A 19,016-nucleotide genomic window follows, 5' to 3' on the forward strand; every position below is an offset into this window, starting at 1 on the left:
CCTCTAGCTGCACCACCAGACCCCAGCAGCATCACCACCACACCTCAGGAGCTTCCACCACCAAACCCTAACAACAACTCAACAACCTCAAAAACCCGGCTCACCTGGAGCCACCCAAAGACCCGGCTCACCGTCCGAACCCGGGGACCCGCTTTTAAGCCCCCCACCGACCGGCCACTGGAGTGAAAGAGCCAGCCCTTGGGCCTGGAGGACCAGGGCCCTGGTACCATAAACACCCAGACGCTCCTAGCACCATGGACAGCACTCTGTCAGATGGTCAAGCGCATATTGTTTTTTACTCATGTTCTGGTTTCAGGACCACAATAAAAACACAATAAAAGCTGAACAGGGTTCCATGGTGTAATGGTTAGCACTCTGGACTTTGACCCCAGGAGCTTCCACCACCAGACACCACTAGCTCCACCACCAGACGACAGCAGCATCACCACCACACCTCAGGAGCTTCCACCACCAGACACCACTAGCTCCACCACCAGACCCCAGCAGCATCACCACCAGACCCCAGCAGCATCACCACCAGACCCCAGGAGCTTCCACCACCAGACCCCAGGAATTTCCATCACCAGACCTAAGGAGCTTCCATCACCTGACCCCAGGAGCTTCCATCACCAGACCCCAGGAGCTTCCACCACCAGACCCCACTAGCTGCACCATCAGACCCCAGCAGCATCACCACCACACCTCAGGAGCTTCCACCACCAGACCCTGACAACAACTCAACAACCTCAACAACCCGGCTCACCTGGAGCCACCCAGAGACCCGGCTCACCGTCCGAACCAGGGGACCCGCTTTTAAGTCCCCTCCCCCCCTCCCCCCCACTGTGTGGCGGAGTCACAACCTGGTTATACAGCAGAGTGGCGCAGCGGAAGCGTGCTGGGCCCACAACCCAGAGGTCGATGGATCGAAACCATCCTCTGCTACTTAAGAGATCCTCTCATACATGAGATGTGAGAGATTAACTGAAATCTATCCAGAGCTTTTTGGAAACAAGAAAGTGGATGTATGATCTATGAACATACTGCACTGACTGTTGATGAAAATGCATTTAATCAAAATGAGGATGAAAATATGTCTCAACCTAATAAAGTAAAACCAACCATTTTAAAATGAAGTAAAACCAACCATTTTAAAATAAAGACTCTAAATTGTCTATTTCTGAAGATTCACACACACACACACACACACACACACACACACACACACACACACACACACACACACACACACACACACACACACACACACACACACACACACACACACACACACACACACACATACACACAGCTGACAGGTTTTTGTGGCCGAGTGGTTAAGGCGATGGACTAGAAATCCATTGGGGATTCCCCGCGCAGGTTCGAATCCTGCCAACAACGAGTAATGTTTGAATGTGCAAGACGACTGCCTAATTTGCAGTTATTAATCATATCCAGTACTGTCTTTCAAAAGTAATCAGTTGGCTTCCCTTGTGGTACATTTTGTATTTTCTACCCAGCATGGTAATACCGATGGATGATTTTTAATTTTACCGCACCAGGACAACTTATATGAAATCACACATTTATTTCTAACATGAATGATTTGAAGATAGGATTTTTTTTTCGTTACGCCCGCCATTTTCAAAGCATGCAAGTTTCCGTAGTGTAGTGGTTATCACGTTCGCCTAACACGCGAAAGGTCCCCTGTTCGAAACTGGGCGGAAACATGTATTACTGCAATAATATTATTTGGACTTGGAAAACCCCTCTAATCCTCTTCTTGGTGCTCGGCACAGGAAGGTCGACCATCTCTTTCTCGCATTGGGTCTTATGCAGAAATGAATTTCGTTGCAGTTCCACAACTGATTAAAAGCCAGTCATTCCTCATTTACCTAATCTTTCAAATGTCCAACTTTACAGGAAAAAAAGAAACATATTACAGAGATTTTTTACAGGATCTTTTCGTCATGCCCGCCTTTTTCAAAACATGTAAGTCACTAGCTCCACCACCAAACCCCAGCAGCATTAACACCAGACCCCACTAGCTCCACCACCAGACCCCAGGAGCTTCCAACACCAGACCCCACTAGCTCCACCACCATACCCCAGCAGCATCACCACCAGACCCCAGGAGCTTCCACCACCAGACCCCAGGAGCTTCCACCACCAGACCTCAGGAGCTTCCACCAGACCCCAGCAGCATCACCACCAGACCCCACTAGCTCCACCACCAGACCCCAGCAGCATTACCACCAGACCCCATCCACCACCAGACCCTACTAGCTCCACCACCAGACCCCAGCAGCATTACCACCAGACCCCATCCACCACAAGACCCCACTAGCTCCACCACCAGACCCCAGCAGCATCACCACCAGACCCCATCCACCACCAGACCCTACTAGCTCCACCACCAGACCCCAGCAGCATCACCACCAGACCCCATCCACCACCAGACCCTACTAGCTCCACCACCAGACCCCAGGAGCTTCCAACACCAGACCCCACTAGCTCCACCACCGGACCCCAGCAGCATCAGCACCAGACCCCACTAGCTCCACCACCGGACCCCAGCAGCATCAGCACCAGACCCCAGGAGCTTCCACCACCAGACCCCAGGAGCTTCCACCACCAGACCCCAGGAGCTTCCACCACCAGACCCCAGGAGCTTCCACCACCAGACCTCAGGAGCTTCCACCACCAGACCCCAGGAGCTTCCACCACCAGACCCCAGCAGCATCAGCACCAGACCCCAGCAGCATCACCACCAGAACCCAGGAGCTTCCACCACCACACCCCAGGAGCTTCCATCACCAGACCCCAGGAGCTTCCACCACCAGACCCCTCTAGCTGCACCACCAGACCCCAGCAGCATCACCACCACACCTCAGGAGCTTCCACCACCAAACCCTAACAACAACTCAACAACCTCAAAAACCCGGCTCACCTGGAGCCACCCAAAGACCCGGCTCACCGTCCGAACCCGGGGACCCGCTTTTAAGCCCCCCACCGACCGGCCACTGGAGTGAAAGAGCCAGCCCTTGGGCCTGGAGGACCAGGGCCCTGGTACCATAAACACCCAGACGCTCCTAGCACCATGGACAGCACTCTGTCAGATGCTCAAGCGCATATTGTTTTTTACTCATGTTCTGGTTTCAGGACCACAATAAAAACACAATAAAAGCTGAACAGGGTTCCATGGTGTAATGGTTAGCACTCTGGACTTTGACCCCAGGAGCTTCCACCACCAGACACCACTAGCTCCACCACCAGACGACAGCAGCATCACCACCACACCGCAGGAGCTTCCACCACCAGACACCACTAGCTCCTCCACCAGACCCCAACAGCATCACCACCAGACCCCAGGAGCTTCCACCACCAGACCCCAGGAATTTCCATCACCAGACCCAAGGAGCTTCCATCACCTGACCCCAGGAGCTTCCATCACCAGACCCCAGGAGCTTCCACCACCAGACCCCACTAGCTGCACCACCAGACCCCAGCAGCATCACCACCACACCTCAGGAGCTTCCACCACCAGACCCCAACAACAACTCAACAACCTCAACAACCTCAACAACCCGGCTCACCTGGAGCCACCCAGAGACCCGGCTCACCGTCCGAACCAGGGGACCCGCTTTTAAGTCCCTACCCCCCTCCCCCCCACTGTGTGGCGGAGTCACATCCTGGTTATACAGCAGAGTGGCGCAGCGGAAGCGTGCTGGGCCCATAACCCAGAGGTCGATGGATCGAAACCATCCTCTGCTACTTAAGAGATCCTCTCATACATGAGATGTGAGAGATTAACTGAAATCTATCCAGAGCTTTTTGGAAACAAGAAAGTGGATGTATGATCTATGAACATACTGCACTGACTGTTGATGAAAATGCATTTAATCAAAATGAGGATGAAAATATGTCTCAACCTAATAAAGTAAAACCAACCATTTTAAAATAAAGTAAAACCAACCATTTTAAAATAAAGACTCTAAATTGTCTATTTCTGAAGATTCACACACACACACACACACACACACACACACACACACACACACACACACACACACACACACACACACACACACACACACACACACACACACACACACACACACACACATACACACATACACACAGCTGACAGGTTTTTGTGGCCGAGTGGTTAAGGCGATGGACTAGAAATCCATTGGGGATTCCCCGCGCAGGTTCGAATCCTGCCAACAACGAGTAATGTTTGAATGTGCAAGACGACTGCCTAATTTGCAGTTATTAATCATATCCAGTACTGTCTTTCAAAAGTAATCAGTTGGCTTCCCTTGTGGTACATTTTGTATTTTCTACCCAGCATGGTAATACCGATGGATGATTTTTAATTTTACCGCACCAGGACAACTTATATGAAATCACACATTTATTTCTAACATGAATGATTTGAAGATAGGATTTTTTTTTCGTTACGCCCGCCATTTTCAAAGCATGCAAGTTTCCGTAGTGTAGTGGTTATCACGTTCGCCTAACACGCGAAAGGTCCCCTGTTCGAAACTGGGCGGAAACATGTGTTACTGCAATAATATTATTTGGACTTGGAAAACCCCTCTAATCCTCTTCTTGGTGCTCGGCACAGGAAGGTGAACCATCTCTTTCTCGCATTGGGTCTTATGCAGAAATGAATTTCGTTGCAGTTCCACAACTGATTAAAAGCCAGTCATTCCTCATTTACCTAATCTTTCAAATGTCCAACTTTACAGGAAAAAAAGAAACATATTACAGAGATTTTTTACAGGAACTTTTCGTCATGCCCGCCTTTTTCAAAACATGTAAGTCACTAGCTCCACCACCAAACCCCAGCAGCATTAACACCAGACCCCACTAGCTCCACCACCAGACCCCAGGAGCTTCCAACACCAGAACCCACTAGCTCCACCACCATACCCCAGCAGCATCACCACCAGACCCCAGGAGCTTCCACCACCAGACCCCAGGAGCTTCCACCACCAGACCTCAGGAGCTTCCACCACCAGACCCCAGGAGCTTCCACCAGACCCCAGCAGCATCACCACCAGACCCCACTAGCTCCACCACCAGACCCCAGCAGCATTACCACCAGACCCCATCCACCACCAGACCCTACTAGCTCCACCACCAGACCCCAGCAGCATTACCACCAGACCCCATCCACCACAAGACCCCACTAGCTCCACCACCAGACCCCAGCAGCATCACCACCAGACCCCATCCACCACCAGACCCTACTAGCTCCACCACCAGACCCCAGGAGCTTCCAACACCAGACCCCACTAGCTCCACCACCGGACCCCAGCAGCATCAGCACCAGACCCCAGGAGCTTCCACCACCAGACCCCAGGAGCTTCCACCACCAGACCCCAGGAGCTTCCACCACCAGACCCCAGGAGCTTCCACCACCAGACCCCAGCAGCATCAGCACCAGACCCCAGCAGCATCACCACCAGAACCCAGGAGATTCCACCACCACACCCCAGGAGCTTCCATCACCAGACCCCAGGAGCTTCCACCACCAGACCCCTCTAGCTGCACCACCAGACCCCAGCAGCATCACCACCACACCTCAGGAGCTTCCACCACCAAACCCTAACAACAACTCAACAACCTCAAAAACCCGGCTCACCTGGAGCCACCCAAAGACCCGGCTCACCGTCCGAACCCGGGGACCCGCTTTTAAGCCCCCCACCGACCGGCCACTGGAGTGAAAGAGCCAGCCCTTGGGCCTGGAGGACCAGGGCCCTGGTACCATAAACACCCAGACGCTCCTAGCACCATGGACAGCACTCTGTCAGATGCTCAAGCGCATATTGTTTTTTACTCATGTTCTGGTTTCAGGACCACAATAAAAACACAATAAAAGCTGAACAGGGTTCCATGGTGTAATGGTTAGCACTCTGGACTTTGACCCCAGGAGCTTCCACCACCAGACACCACTAGCTCCACCACCAGACGACAGCAGCATCACCACCACACCTCAGGAGCTTCCACCACCAGACACCACTAGCTCCACCACCAGACCCCAGCAGCATCACCACCAGACCCCAGCAGCATCACCACCAGACCCCAGGAGCTTCCACCACCAGACCCCAGGAATTTCCATCACCAGACCCAAGGAGCTTCCATCACCTGACCCCAGGAGCTTCCATCACCAGACCCCAGGAGCTTCCACCACCAGACCCCACTAGCTGCACCACCAGACCCCAGCAGCATCACCACCACACCTCGGGAGCTTCCACCACCAGACCCCAACAACAACTCAACAACCTCAACAACCCGGCTCACCTGGAGCCACCCAGAGACCCGGCTCACCGTCCGAACCAGGGGACCCGCTTTTAAGTCCCCTACCCCCCTCCCCATCACTGTGTGGCGGAGTCACATCCTGGTTATACAGCAGAGTGGCGCAGCGGAAGCGTGCTGGGCCCATAACCCAGAGGTCGATGGATCGAAACCATCCTCTGCTACTTAAGAGATCCTCTCATACATGAGATGTGAGAGATTAACTGAAATCTATACAGAGCTTTTTGGAAACAAGAAAGTGGATGTATGATCTATGAACTATGAACATACTGGCTGTTGATGCTGACTGTTGATGAAAATGCTGTTGATGAAAATGCATTTAATCAAAATGAGGATGAAAATATGTCTCAACCTAATAAAGTAAAACCAACCATTTTAAAATAAAGTAAAACCAACCATTTTAAAATAAAGACTCTAAATTGTCTATTTCTGAAGATTCACACACACACACACACACACATACACACGGCTGACAGGTTGTTGTGGCCGAGTGGTTAAGGCGATGGACTAGAAATCCATTGGGGATTCCCCGCGCAGGTTCGAATCCTGCCAACAACGAGTAATGTTTGAATGTGCAAGACGACTGCCTAATTTGCAGTTATTAATCATATCCAGTACTGTCTTTCAAAAGTAATCAGTTGGCTTCCCTTGTGGTACATTTTGTATTTTCTACCCAGCATGGTAATACCGATGGATGATTTTTAATTTTACCGCACCAGGACAACTTATATGAAATCACACATTTATTTCTAACATGAATGATTTGAAGATAGGATTTTTTTTTCGTTACGCCCGCCATTTTCAAAGCATGCAAGTTTTCGTAGTGTAGTGGTTATCACGTTCGCCTAACACGCGAAAGGTCCCCTGTTCGAAACTGGGCGGAAACATGTATTACTGCAATAATATTATTTGGACTTGGAAAACCCCTCTAATCCTCTTCTTGGTGCTCGGCACAGGAAGGTCGACCATCTCTTTCTCGCATTGGGTCTTATGCAGAAATGAATTTCGTTGCAGTTCCACAACTGATTAAAAGCCAGTCATTCCCCATTTACCTAATCTTTCAAATGTCCAACTTTACAGGAAAAAAAGAAACATATTACAGAGATTTTTTACAGGATCTTTTCGTCATGCCCGCCTTTTTCAAAACATGTAAGTCACTAGCTCCACCACCAAACCCCAGCAGCATTAACACCAGACCCCACTAGCTCCACCACCAGACCCCAGGAGCTTCCAACACCAGACCCCACTAGCTCCACCACCATACCCCAGCAGCATCACCACCAGACCCCAGGAGCTTCCACCACCAGACCTCAGGAGCTTCCACCACCAGACCCCAGGAGCTTCCACCAGACCCCAGCAGCATCACCACCAGACCCCACTAGCTCCACCACCAGACCCCAGCAGCATTACCACCAGACCCCATCCACCACCAGACCCTACTAGCTCCACCACCAGACCCCAGCAGCATTACCACCAGACCCCATCCACCACAAGACCCCACTAGCTCCACCACCAGACCCCAGCAGCATCACCACCAGACACCATCCACCACCAGACCCTACTAGCTCCACCACCAGACCCCAGGAGCATCAGCACCAGACCCCAGGAGCTTCCACCACCAGACCCCAGGAGCTTCCACCACCAGACCCCAGGAGCTTCCACCACCAGACCCCAGGAGCTTCCACCACCAGACCTCAGGAGCTTCCACCACCAGACCCCAGGAGCTTCCACCACCAGACCCCAGCAGCATCAGCACCAGACCCCAGCAGCATCACCACCAGAACCCAGGAGCTTCCACCACCACACCCCAGGAGCTTCCATCACCAGACCCCAGGAGCTTCCACCACCAGACCCCTCTAGCTGCACCACCAGACCCCAGCAGCATCACCACCACACCTCAGGAGCTTCCACCACCAAACCCTAACAACAACTCAACAACCTCAAAAACCCGGCTCACCTGGAGCCACCCAAAGACCCGGCTCACCGTCCGAACCCGGGGACCCGCTTTTAAGCCCCCCACCGACCGGCCACTGGAGTGAAAGAGCCAGCCCTTGGGCCTGGAGGACCAGGGCCCTGGTACCATAAACACCCAGACGCTCCTAGCACCATGGACAGCACTCTGTCAGATGCTCAAGCGCATATTGTTTTTTACTCATGTTCTGGTTTCAGGACCACAATAAAAACACAATAAAAGCTGAACAGGGTTCCATGGTGTAATGGTTAGCACTCTGGACTTTGACCCCAGGAGCTTCCACCACCAGACACCACTAGCTCCACCACCAGACGACAGCAGCATCACCACCACACCTCAGGAGCTTCCACCACCAGACACCACTAGCTCCACCACCAGACCCCAGCAGCATCACCACCAGACCCCAGCAGCATCACCACCAGACCCCAGGAGCTTCCACCACCAGACCCCAGGAATTTCCATCACCAGACCCAAGGAGCTTCCATCACCTGACCCCAGGAGCTTCCATCACCAGACCCCAGGAGCTTCCACCACCAGACCCCACTAGCTGCACCACCAGACCCCAGCAGCATCACCACCACACCTCAGGAGCTTCCACCACCAGACCCCAACAACAACTCAACAACCTCAACAACCCGGCTCACCTGGAGCCACCCAGAGACCCGGCTCACCGTCCGAACCAGGGGACCCGCTTTTAAGTCCCTACCCCCCTCCCCCCCACTGTGTGGCGGAGTCACATCCTGGTTATACAGCAGAGTGGCGCAGCGGAAGCGTGCTGGGCCCATAACCCAGAGGTCGATGGATCGAAACCATCCTCTGCTACTTAAGAGATCCTCTCATACATGAGATGTGAGAGATTAACTGAAATCTATCCAGAGCTTTTTGGAAACAAGAAAGTGGATGTATGATCTATGAACATACTGCACTGACTGTTGATGAAAATGCATTTAATCAAAATGAGGATGAAAATATGTCTCAACCTAATAAAGTAAAACCAACCATTTTAAAATAAAGTAAAACCAACCATTTTAAAATAAAGACTCTAAATTGTCTATTTCTGAAGATTCACACACACACACACACACACACACACACACACACATACACACAGCTGACAGGTTGTTGTGGCCGAGTGGTTAAGGCGATGGACTAGAAATCCATTGGGGATTCCCCGCGCAGGTTCGAATCCTGCCAACAACGAGTAATGTTTGAATGTGCAAGACGACAGCCTAATTTGCAGTTATTAATCATATCCAGTACTGTCTTTCAAAAGTAATCAGTTGGCTTCCCTTGTGGTACATTTTGTATTTTCTACCCAGCATGGTAATACCGATGGATGATTTTTAATTTTACCGCACCAGGACAACTTATATGAAATCACACATTTATTTCTAACATGAATGATTTGAAGATAGGATTTTTTTTTCGTTACGCCCGCCATTTTCAAAGCATGCAAGTTTCCGTAGTGTAGTGGTTATCACGTTCGCCTAACACGCGAAAGGTCCCCTGTTCGAAACTGGGCGGAAACATGTATTACTGCAATAATATTATTTGGACTTGGAAAACCCCTCTAATCCTCTTCTTGGTGCTCGGCACAGGAAGGTCGACCATCTCTTTCTCGCATTGGGTCTTATGCAGAAATGAATTTCGTTGCAGTTCCACAACTGATTAAAAGCCAGTCATTCCCCATTTACCTAATCTTTCAAATGTCCAACTTTACAGGAAAAAAAGAAACATATTACAGAGATTTTTTACAGGATCTTTTCGTCATACCCGCCTTTTTCAAAACATGTAAGTCACTAGCTCCACCACCAAACCCCAGCAGCATTAACACCAGACCCCACTAGCTCCACCACCAGACCCCAGGAGCTTCCAACACCAGACCCCACTAGCTCCACCACCATACCCCAGCAGCATCACCACCAGACCCCAGGAGCTTCCACCACCAGACCCCAGGAGCTTCCACCACCAGACCTCAGGAGCTTCCACCACCAGACCCCAGGAGCTTCCACCAGACCCCAGCAGCATCACCACCAGACCCCACTAGCTCCACCACCAGACCCCAGCAGCATTACCACCAGACCCCATCCACCACCAGACCCTACTAGCTCCACCACCAGACCCCAGCAGCATTACCACCAGACCCCATCCACCACAAGACCCCACTAGCTCCACCACCAGACCCCAGCAGCATCACCACCAGACCCCATCCACCACCAGACCCTACTAGCTCCACCACCAGACCCCAGGAGCTTCCAACACCAGACCCCACTAGCTCCACCACCAGACCCCAGCAGCATCAGCACCAGACCCCAGGAGCTTCCACCACCAGACCCCAGGAGCTTCCACCACCAGACCCCAGGAGCTTCCACCACCAGACCTCAGGAGCTTCCACCACCAGACCCCAGGAGCTTCCACCACCAGACCCCAGCAGCATCAGCACCAGACCCCAGCAACATCACCACCAGAACCCAGGAGCTTCCACCACCACACCCCAGGAGCTTCCATCACCAGACCCCAGGAGCTTCCACCACCAGACCCCTCTAGCTGCACCACCAGACCCCAGGAGCATCACCACCACACCTCAGGAGCTTCCACCACCAAACCCTAACAACAACTCAACAACCTCAAAAACCCGGCTCACCTGGAGCCACCCAAAGACCCGGCTCACCATCCGAACCCGGGGACCCGCTTTTAAGCCCCCCACCGACCGGCCACTGGAGTGAAAGAGCCAGCCCTTGGGCCTGGAGGACCAGGGCCCTGGTACCATAAACACCCAGACGCTCCTAGCACCATGGACAGCACTCTGTCAGATGCTCAAGTGCATATTGTTTTTTACTCATGTTCTGGTTTCAGGACCACAATAAAAACACAATAAAAGCTGAACAGGGTTCCATGGTGTAATGGTTAGCACTCTGGACTTTGACCCCAGGAGCTTCCACCACCAGACACCACTAGCTCCACCACCAGACGACAGCAGCATCACCACCACACCTCAGGAGCTTCCACCACCAGACACCACTAGCTCCACCACCAGACCCCAGCAGCATCACCACCAGACCCCAGCAGCATCACCACCAGACCCCAGGAGCTTCCACCACCAGACCCCAGGAATTTCCATCACCAGACCCAAGGAGCTTCCATCACCTGACCCCAGGAGCTTCCATCACCAGACCCCAGGAGCTTCCACCACCAGACCCCACTAGCTGCACCATCAGACCCCAGCAGCATCACCACCACACCTCAGGAGCTTCCACCACCAGACCCTGACAACAACTCAACAACCTCAACAACCCGGCTCACCTGGAGCCACCCAGAGACCCGGCTCACCGTCCGAACCAGGGGACCCGCTTTTAAGTCCCCTCCCCCCCTCCCCCCCACTGTGTGGCGGAGTCACATCCTGGTTATACAGCAGAGTGGCGCAGCGGAAGCGTGCTGGGCCCATAACCCAGAGGTCGATGGATCGAAACCATCCTCTGCTACTTAAGAGATCCTCTCATACATGAGATGTGAGAGATTAACTGAAATCTATCCAGAGCTTTTTGGAAACAAGAAAGTGGATGTATGATCTATGAACATACTGCACTGACTGTTGATGAAAATGCATTTAATCAAAATGAGGATGAAAATATGTCTCAACCTAATAAAGTAAAACCAACCATTTTAAAATGAAGTAAAACCAACCATTTTAAAATAAAGACTCTAAATTGTCTATTTCTGAAGATTCACACACACACACACACACACACACACACACACACACACACACACACACACACACACACATACACACAGCTGACAGGTTGTTGTGGCCGAGTGGTTAAGGCGATGGACTAGAAATCCATTGGGGATTCCCCGCGCAGGTTGGAATCCTGCCAACAATGAGTAATGTTTGAATGTGCAAGACGACTGCCTAATTTGCAGTTATTAATCATATCCAGTACTGTCTTTCAAAAGTAATCAGTTGGCTTCCCTTGTGGTACATTTTGTATTTTCTACCCAGCATGGTAATACCGATGGATGATTTTTAATTTTACCGCACCAGGACAACTTATATGAAATCACACATTTATTTCTAACATGAATGATTTGAAGATAGGATTTTTTTTTCGTTACGCCCGCCATTTTCAAAGCATGCAAGTTTCCGTAGTGTAGTGGTTATCACGTTCGCCTAACACGCGAAAGGTCCCCTGTTCGAAACTGGGCGGAAACATGTATTACTGCAATAATATTATTTGGACTTGGAAAACCCCTCTAATCCTCTTCTTGGTGCTCGGCACAGGAAGGTCGACCATCTCTTTCTCGCATTGGGTCTTATGCAGAAATGAATTTCGTTGCAGTTCCACAACTGATTAAAAGCCAGTCATTCCTCATTTACCTAATCTTTCAAATGTCCAACTTTACAGGAAAAAAAGAAACATATTACAGAGATTTTTTACAGGATCTTTTCGTCATGCCCGCCTTTTTCAAAACATGTAAGTCACTAGCTCCACCACCAAACCCCAGCAGCATTAACACCAGACCCCACTAGCTCCACCACCAGACCCCAGGAGCTTCCAACACCAGACCCCACTAGCTCCACCACCATACCCCAGCAGCATCACCACCAGACCCCAGGAGCTTCCACCACCAGACCCCAGGAGCTTCCACCACCAGACCTCAGGAGCTTCCACCAGACCCCAGCAGCATCACCAACAGACCCCACTAGCTCCACCACCAGACCCCAGCAGCATTACCACCAGACCCCATCCACCACCAGACCCTACTAGCTCCACCACCAGACCCCAGCAGCATTACCACCAGACCCCATCCACCACAAGACCCCACTAGCTCCACCACCAGACCCCAGCAGCATCACCACCAGACCCCATCCACCACCAGACCCTACTAGCTCCACCACCAGACCCCAGCAGCATCACCACCAGACCCCATCCACCACCAGACCCTACTAGCTCCACCACCAGACCCCAGGAGCTTCCAACACCAGACCCCACTAGCTCCACCACCGGACCCCAGCAGCATCAGCACCAGACCCCACTAACTCCACCACCGGACCCCAGCAGCATCAGCACCAGACCCCAGGAGCTTCCACCACCAGACCCCAGGAGCTTCCACCACCAGACCCCAGGAGCTTCCACCACCAGACCCCAGGAGCTTCCACCACCAGACCTCAGGAGCTTCCACCACCAGACCCCAGGAGCTTCCACCACCAGACCCCAGCAGCATCAGCACCAGACCCCAGCAGCATCACCACCAGAACCCAGGAGCTTCCACCACCACACCCCAGGAGCTTCCATCACCAGACCCCAGGAGCTTCCACCACCAGACCCCTCTGGCTGCACCACCAGACCCCAGCAGCATCACCACCACACCTCAGGAGCTTCCACCACCAAACCCTAACAACAACTCAACAACCTCAAAAACCCGGCTCACCTGGAGCCACCCAAAGACCCGGCTCACCGTCCGAACCCGGGGACCCGCTTTTAAGCCCCCCACCGACCGGCCACTGGAGTGAAAGAGCCAGCCCTTGGGCCTGGAGGACCAGGGCCCTGGTACCATAAACACCCAGACGCTCCTAGCACCATGGACAGCACTCTGTCAGATGCTCAAGCGCATATTGTTTTTTACTCATGTTCTGGTTTCAGGACCACAATAAAAACACAATAAAAGCTGAACAGGGTTCCATGGTGTAATGGTTAGCACTCTGGACTTTGACCCCAGGAGCTTCCACCACCAGACACCACTAGCTCCACCACCAGACGACAGCAGCATCACCACCACACCTCAGGAGCTTCCACCACCAGACACCACTAGCTCCACCACCAGACCCCAGCAGCATCACCACCAGACCCCAGCAGCATCACCACCAGACCCCAGGAGCTTCCACCACCAGACCCCAGGAATTTCCATCACCAGACCCAAGGAGCTTCCATCACCTGACCCCAGGAGCTTCCATCACCAGACCCCAGGAGCTTCCACCACCAGACCCCACTAGCTGCACCACCAGACCCCAGCAGCATCACCACCACACCTCGGGAGCTTCCACCACCAGACCCCAACAACAACTCAACAACCTCAACAACCCGGCTCACCTGGAGCCACCCAGAGACCCGGCTCACCGTCCGAACCAGGGGACCCGCTTTTAAGTCCCCTACCCCCCTCCCCATCACTGTGTGGCGGAGTCACATCCTGGTTATACAGCAGAGTGGCGCAGCGGAAGCGTGCTGGGCCCATAACCCAGAGGTCGATGGATCGAAACCATCCTCTGCTACTTAAGAGATCCTCTCATACATGAGATGTGAGAGATTAACTGAAATCTATCCAGAGCTTTTTGGAAACAAGAAAGTGGATGTATGATCTATGAACTATGAACATACTGGCTGTTGATGCTGACTGTTGATGAAAATGCTGTTGATGAAAATGCATTTAATCAAAATGAGGATGAAAATATGTCTCAACCTAATAAAGTAAAACCAACCATTTTAAAATAAAGTAAAACCAACCATTTTAAAATAAAGACTCTAAATTGTCTATTTCTGAAGATTCACACACACACACACACACACATACACACGGCTGACAGGTTGTTGTGGCCGAGTGGTTAAGGCGATGGACTAGAAATCCATTGGGGATTCCCCGCGCAGGTTCGAATCCTGCCAACAACGAGTAATGTTTGAATGTGCAAGACGACTGCCTAATTTGCAGTTATTAATCATATCCAGTACTGTCTTTCAAAAGTAATCAGTTGGCTTCCCTTGTGGTACATTTTGTATTTTCTACCCAGCATGGTAATACCGATGGATGATTTTTAATTTTACCGCACCAGGACAACTTATATGAAATCACACATTTATTTCTAACATGAATGATTTGAAGATAGGATTTTTTTTTCGTTACGCCCGCCATTTTCAAAGCATGCAAGTTTTCGTAGTGTAGTGGTTATCACGTTCGCCTAACACGCGAAAGGTCCCCTGTTCGAAACTGGGCGGAAACATGTATTACTGCAATAATATTATTTGGACTTGGAAAACCCCTCTAATCCTCTTCTTGGTGCTCGGCACAGGAAGGTCGACCATCTCTTTCTCGCATTGGGTCTTATGCAGAAATGAATTTCGTTGCAGTTCCACAACTGATTAAAAGCCAGTCATTCCCCATTTACCTAATCTTTCAAATGTCCAACTTTACAGGAAAAAAAGAAACATATTACAGAGATTTTTTACAGGATCTTTTCGTCATGCCCGCCTTTTTCAAAACATGTAAGTCACTAGCTCCACCACCAAACCCCAGCAGCATTAACACCAGACCCCACTAGCTCCACCACCAGACCCCAGGAGCTTCCAACACCAGACCCCACTAGCTCCACCACCATACCCCAGCAGCATCACCACCAGACCCCAGGAGCTTCCACCACCAGACCTCAGGAGCTTCCACCACCAGACCCCAGGAGCTTCCACCAGACCCCAGCAGCATCACCACCAGACCCCACTAGCTCCACCACCAGACCCCAGCAGCATTACCACCAGACCCCATCCACCACCAGACCCTACTAGCTCCACCACCAGACCCCAGCAGCATTACCACCAGACCCCATCCACCACAAGACCCCACTAGCTCCACCACCAGACCCCAGCAGCATCACCACCAGACACCATCCACCACCAGACCCTACTAGCTCCACCACCAGACCCCAGGAGCTTCCAACACCAGACCCCACTAGCTCCACCACCGGACCCCAGCAGCATCAGCACCAGACCCCAGGAGCTTCCACCACCAGACCCCAGGAGCTTCCACCACCAGACCCCAGGAGCTTCCACCACCAGACCCCAGGAGCTTCCACCACCAGACCTCAGGAGCTTCCACCACCAGACCCCAGGAGCTTCCACCACCAGACCCCAGCAGCATCAGCACCAGACCCCAGCAGCATCACCACCAGAACCCAGGAGCTTCCACCACCACACCCCAGGAGCTTCCATCACCAGACCCCAGGAGCTTCCACCACCAGACCCCTCTAGCTGCACCACCAGACCCCAGCAGCATCACCACCACACCTCAGGAGCTTCCACCACCAAACCCTAACAACAACTCAACAACCTCAAAAACCCGGCTCACCTGGAGCCACCCAAAGACCCGGCTCACCGTCCGAACCCGGGGACCCGCTTTTAAGCCCCCCACCGACCGGCCACTGGAGTGAAAGAGCCAGCCCTTGGGCCTGGAGGACCAGGGCCCTGGTACCATAAACACCCAGACGCTCCTAGCACCATGGACAGCACTCTGTCAGATGCTCAAGCGCATATTGTTTTTTACTCATGTTCTGGTTTCAGGACCACAATAAAAACACAATAAAAGCTGAACAGGGTTCCATGGTGTAATGGTTAGCACTCTGGACTTTGACCCCAGGAGCTTCCACCACCAGACACCACTAGCTCCACCACCAGACGACAGCAGCATCACCACCACACCTCAGGAGCTTCCACCACCAGACACCACTAGCTCCACCACCAGACCCCAGCAGCATCACCACCAGACCCCAGCAGCATCACCACCAGACCCCAGGAGCTTCCACCACCAGACCCCAGGAATTTCCATCACCAGACCCAAGGAGCTTCCATCACCTGACCCCAGGAGCTTCCATCACCAGACCCCAGGAGCTTCCACCACCAGACCCCACTAGCTGCACCACCAGACCCCAGCAGCATCACCACCACACCTCAGGAGCTTCCACCACCAGACCCCAACAACAACTCAACAACCTCAACAACCCGGCTCACCTGGAGCCACCCAGAGACCCGGCTCACCGTCCGAACCAGGGGACCCGCTTTTAAGTCCCTACCCCCCTCCCCCCCACTGTGTGGCGGAGTCACATCCTGGTTATACAGCAGAGTGGCGCAGCGGAAGCGTGCTGGGCCCATAACCCAGAGGTCGATGGATCGAAACCATCCTCTGCTACTTAAGAGATCCTCTCATACATGAGATGTGAGAGATTAACTGAAATCTATCCAGAGCTTTTTGGAAACAAGAAAGTGGATGTATGATCTATGAACATACTGCACTGACTGTTGATGAAAATGCATTTAATCAAAATGAGGATGAAAATATGTCTCAACCTAATAAAGTAAAACCAACCATTTTAAAATAAAGTAAAACCAACCATTTTAAAATAAAGACTCTAAATTGTCTATTTCTGAAGATTCACACACACACACACACACACACACACACACACACATACACACAGCTGACAGGTTGTTGTGGCCGAGTGGTTAAGGCGATGGACTAGAAATCCATTGGGGATTCCCCGCGCAGGTTCGAATCCTGCCAACAACGAGTAATGTTTGAATGTGCAAGACGACAGCCTAATTTGCAGTTATTAATCATATCCAGTACTGTCTTTCAAAAGTAATCAGTTGGCTTCCCTTGTGGTACATTTTGTATTTTCTACCCAGCATGGTAATACCGATGGATGATTTTTAATTTTACCGCACCAGGACAACTTATATGAAATCACACATTTATTTCTAACATGAATGATTTGAAGATAGGATTTTTTTTTCGTTACGCCCGCCATTTTCAAAGCATGCAAGTTTCCGTAGTGTAGTGGTTATCACGTTCGCCTAACACGCGAAAGGTCCCCTGTTCGAAACTGGGCGGAAACATGTATTACTGCAATAATATTATTTGGACTTGGAAAACCCCTCTAATCCTCTTCTTGGTGCTCGGCACAGGAAGGTCGACCATCTCTTTCTCGCATTGGGTCTTATGCAGAAATGAATTTCGTTGCAGTTCCACAACTGATTAAAAGCCAGTCATTCCCCATTTACCTAATCTTTCAAATGTCCAACTTTACAGGAAAAAAAGAAACATATTACAGAGATTTTTTACAGGATCTTTTCGTCATACCCGCCTTTTTCAAAACATGTAAGTCACTAGCTCCACCACCAAACCCCAGCAGCATTAACACCAGACCCCACTAGCTCCACCACCAGACCCCAGGAGCTTCCAACACCAGACCCCACTAGCTCCACCACCATACCCCAGCAGCATCACCACCAGACCCCAGGAGCTTCCACCACCAGACCCCAGGAGCTTCCACCACCAGACCTCAGGAGCTTCCACCACCAGACCCCAGGAGCTTCCACCAGACCCCAGCAGCATCACCACCAGACCCCACTAGCTCCACCACCAGACCCCAGCAGCATTACCACCAGACCCCATCCACCACCAGACCCTACTAGCTCCACCACCAGACCCCAGCAGCATTACCACCAGACCCCATCCACCACAAGACCCCACTAGCTCCACCACCAGACCCCAGCAGCATCACCACCAGACCCCATCCACCACCAGACCCTACTAGCTCCACCACCAGACCCCAGGAGCTTCCAACACCAGACCCCACTAGCTCCACCACCAGACCCCAGCAGCATCAGCACCAGACCCCAGGAGCTTCCACCACCAGACCCCAGGAGCTTCCACCACCAGACCCCAGGAGCTTCCACCACCAGACCTCAGGAGCTTCCACCACCAGACCCCAGGAGCTTCCACCACCAGACCCCAGCAGCATCAGCACCAGACCCCAGCAACATCACCACCAGAACCCAGGAGCTTCCACCACCACACCCCAGGAGCTTCCATCACCAGACCCCAGGAGCTTCCACCACCAGACCCCTCTAGCTGCACCACCAGACCCCAGGAGCATCACCACCACACCTCAGGAGCTTCC

The 19,016-nt window shown here is 52.1% G+C and overlaps 18 non-coding genes across 18 annotated transcripts; all 18 read left to right on the forward strand.

Annotated features, from left to right (window-relative positions):
- The first annotated feature begins 870 nt into the window (after window positions 1-870).
- On the forward strand, window positions 871-942 carry trnav-cac (transfer RNA valine (anticodon CAC)). Its single transcript has one exon. It is a non-coding gene; the product is annotated as a tRNA-Val (tRNA).
- Window positions 943-1,654: 712 nt separating this feature from the next.
- trnav-aac (transfer RNA valine (anticodon AAC)) lies at window positions 1,655-1,727 on the forward strand. The gene has a single exon. It is a non-coding gene; the product is annotated as a tRNA-Val (tRNA).
- A 1,972-nt stretch (window positions 1,728-3,699) lies between these two features.
- Window positions 3,700-3,771, forward strand: trnam-cau (transfer RNA methionine (anticodon CAU)). The gene has a single exon. It is a non-coding gene; the product is annotated as a tRNA-Met (tRNA).
- Window positions 3,772-4,485: 714 nt separating this feature from the next.
- trnav-aac (transfer RNA valine (anticodon AAC)) lies at window positions 4,486-4,558 on the forward strand. The gene has a single exon. It is a non-coding gene; the product is annotated as a tRNA-Val (tRNA).
- A 1,858-nt stretch (window positions 4,559-6,416) lies between these two features.
- trnam-cau (transfer RNA methionine (anticodon CAU)) lies at window positions 6,417-6,488 on the forward strand. The gene has a single exon. It is a non-coding gene; the product is annotated as a tRNA-Met (tRNA).
- A 312-nt stretch (window positions 6,489-6,800) lies between these two features.
- On the forward strand, window positions 6,801-6,882 carry trnas-aga (transfer RNA serine (anticodon AGA)). Its single transcript has one exon. It is a non-coding gene; the product is annotated as a tRNA-Ser (tRNA).
- A 256-nt stretch (window positions 6,883-7,138) lies between these two features.
- On the forward strand, window positions 7,139-7,211 carry trnav-aac (transfer RNA valine (anticodon AAC)). The gene has a single exon. It is a non-coding gene; the product is annotated as a tRNA-Val (tRNA).
- A 1,835-nt stretch (window positions 7,212-9,046) lies between these two features.
- Window positions 9,047-9,118, forward strand: trnam-cau (transfer RNA methionine (anticodon CAU)). Its single transcript has one exon. It is a non-coding gene; the product is annotated as a tRNA-Met (tRNA).
- A 296-nt stretch (window positions 9,119-9,414) lies between these two features.
- Window positions 9,415-9,496, forward strand: trnas-aga (transfer RNA serine (anticodon AGA)). Its single transcript has one exon. It is a non-coding gene; the product is annotated as a tRNA-Ser (tRNA).
- A 256-nt stretch (window positions 9,497-9,752) lies between these two features.
- trnav-aac (transfer RNA valine (anticodon AAC)) lies at window positions 9,753-9,825 on the forward strand. Its single transcript has one exon. It is a non-coding gene; the product is annotated as a tRNA-Val (tRNA).
- A 1,881-nt stretch (window positions 9,826-11,706) lies between these two features.
- On the forward strand, window positions 11,707-11,778 carry trnam-cau (transfer RNA methionine (anticodon CAU)). The gene has a single exon. It is a non-coding gene; the product is annotated as a tRNA-Met (tRNA).
- A 658-nt stretch (window positions 11,779-12,436) lies between these two features.
- trnav-aac (transfer RNA valine (anticodon AAC)) lies at window positions 12,437-12,509 on the forward strand. The gene has a single exon. It is a non-coding gene; the product is annotated as a tRNA-Val (tRNA).
- A 1,986-nt stretch (window positions 12,510-14,495) lies between these two features.
- On the forward strand, window positions 14,496-14,567 carry trnam-cau (transfer RNA methionine (anticodon CAU)). Its single transcript has one exon. It is a non-coding gene; the product is annotated as a tRNA-Met (tRNA).
- Window positions 14,568-14,879: 312 nt separating this feature from the next.
- trnas-aga (transfer RNA serine (anticodon AGA)) lies at window positions 14,880-14,961 on the forward strand. The gene has a single exon. It is a non-coding gene; the product is annotated as a tRNA-Ser (tRNA).
- A 256-nt stretch (window positions 14,962-15,217) lies between these two features.
- Window positions 15,218-15,290, forward strand: trnav-aac (transfer RNA valine (anticodon AAC)). The gene has a single exon. It is a non-coding gene; the product is annotated as a tRNA-Val (tRNA).
- A 1,880-nt stretch (window positions 15,291-17,170) lies between these two features.
- Window positions 17,171-17,242, forward strand: trnam-cau (transfer RNA methionine (anticodon CAU)). The gene has a single exon. It is a non-coding gene; the product is annotated as a tRNA-Met (tRNA).
- Window positions 17,243-17,538: 296 nt separating this feature from the next.
- trnas-aga (transfer RNA serine (anticodon AGA)) lies at window positions 17,539-17,620 on the forward strand. Its single transcript has one exon. It is a non-coding gene; the product is annotated as a tRNA-Ser (tRNA).
- Window positions 17,621-17,876: 256 nt separating this feature from the next.
- Window positions 17,877-17,949, forward strand: trnav-aac (transfer RNA valine (anticodon AAC)). The gene has a single exon. It is a non-coding gene; the product is annotated as a tRNA-Val (tRNA).
- The last annotated feature ends 1,067 nt before the right edge of the window (window positions 17,950-19,016 follow it).

This window comes from Cololabis saira, unplaced genomic scaffold (assembly GCF_033807715.1).
Source record: "Cololabis saira isolate AMF1-May2022 unplaced genomic scaffold, fColSai1.1 scf048, whole genome shotgun sequence".
NCBI classification, from domain to species: domain Eukaryota; kingdom Metazoa; phylum Chordata; class Actinopteri; order Beloniformes; family Belonidae; genus Cololabis; species Cololabis saira.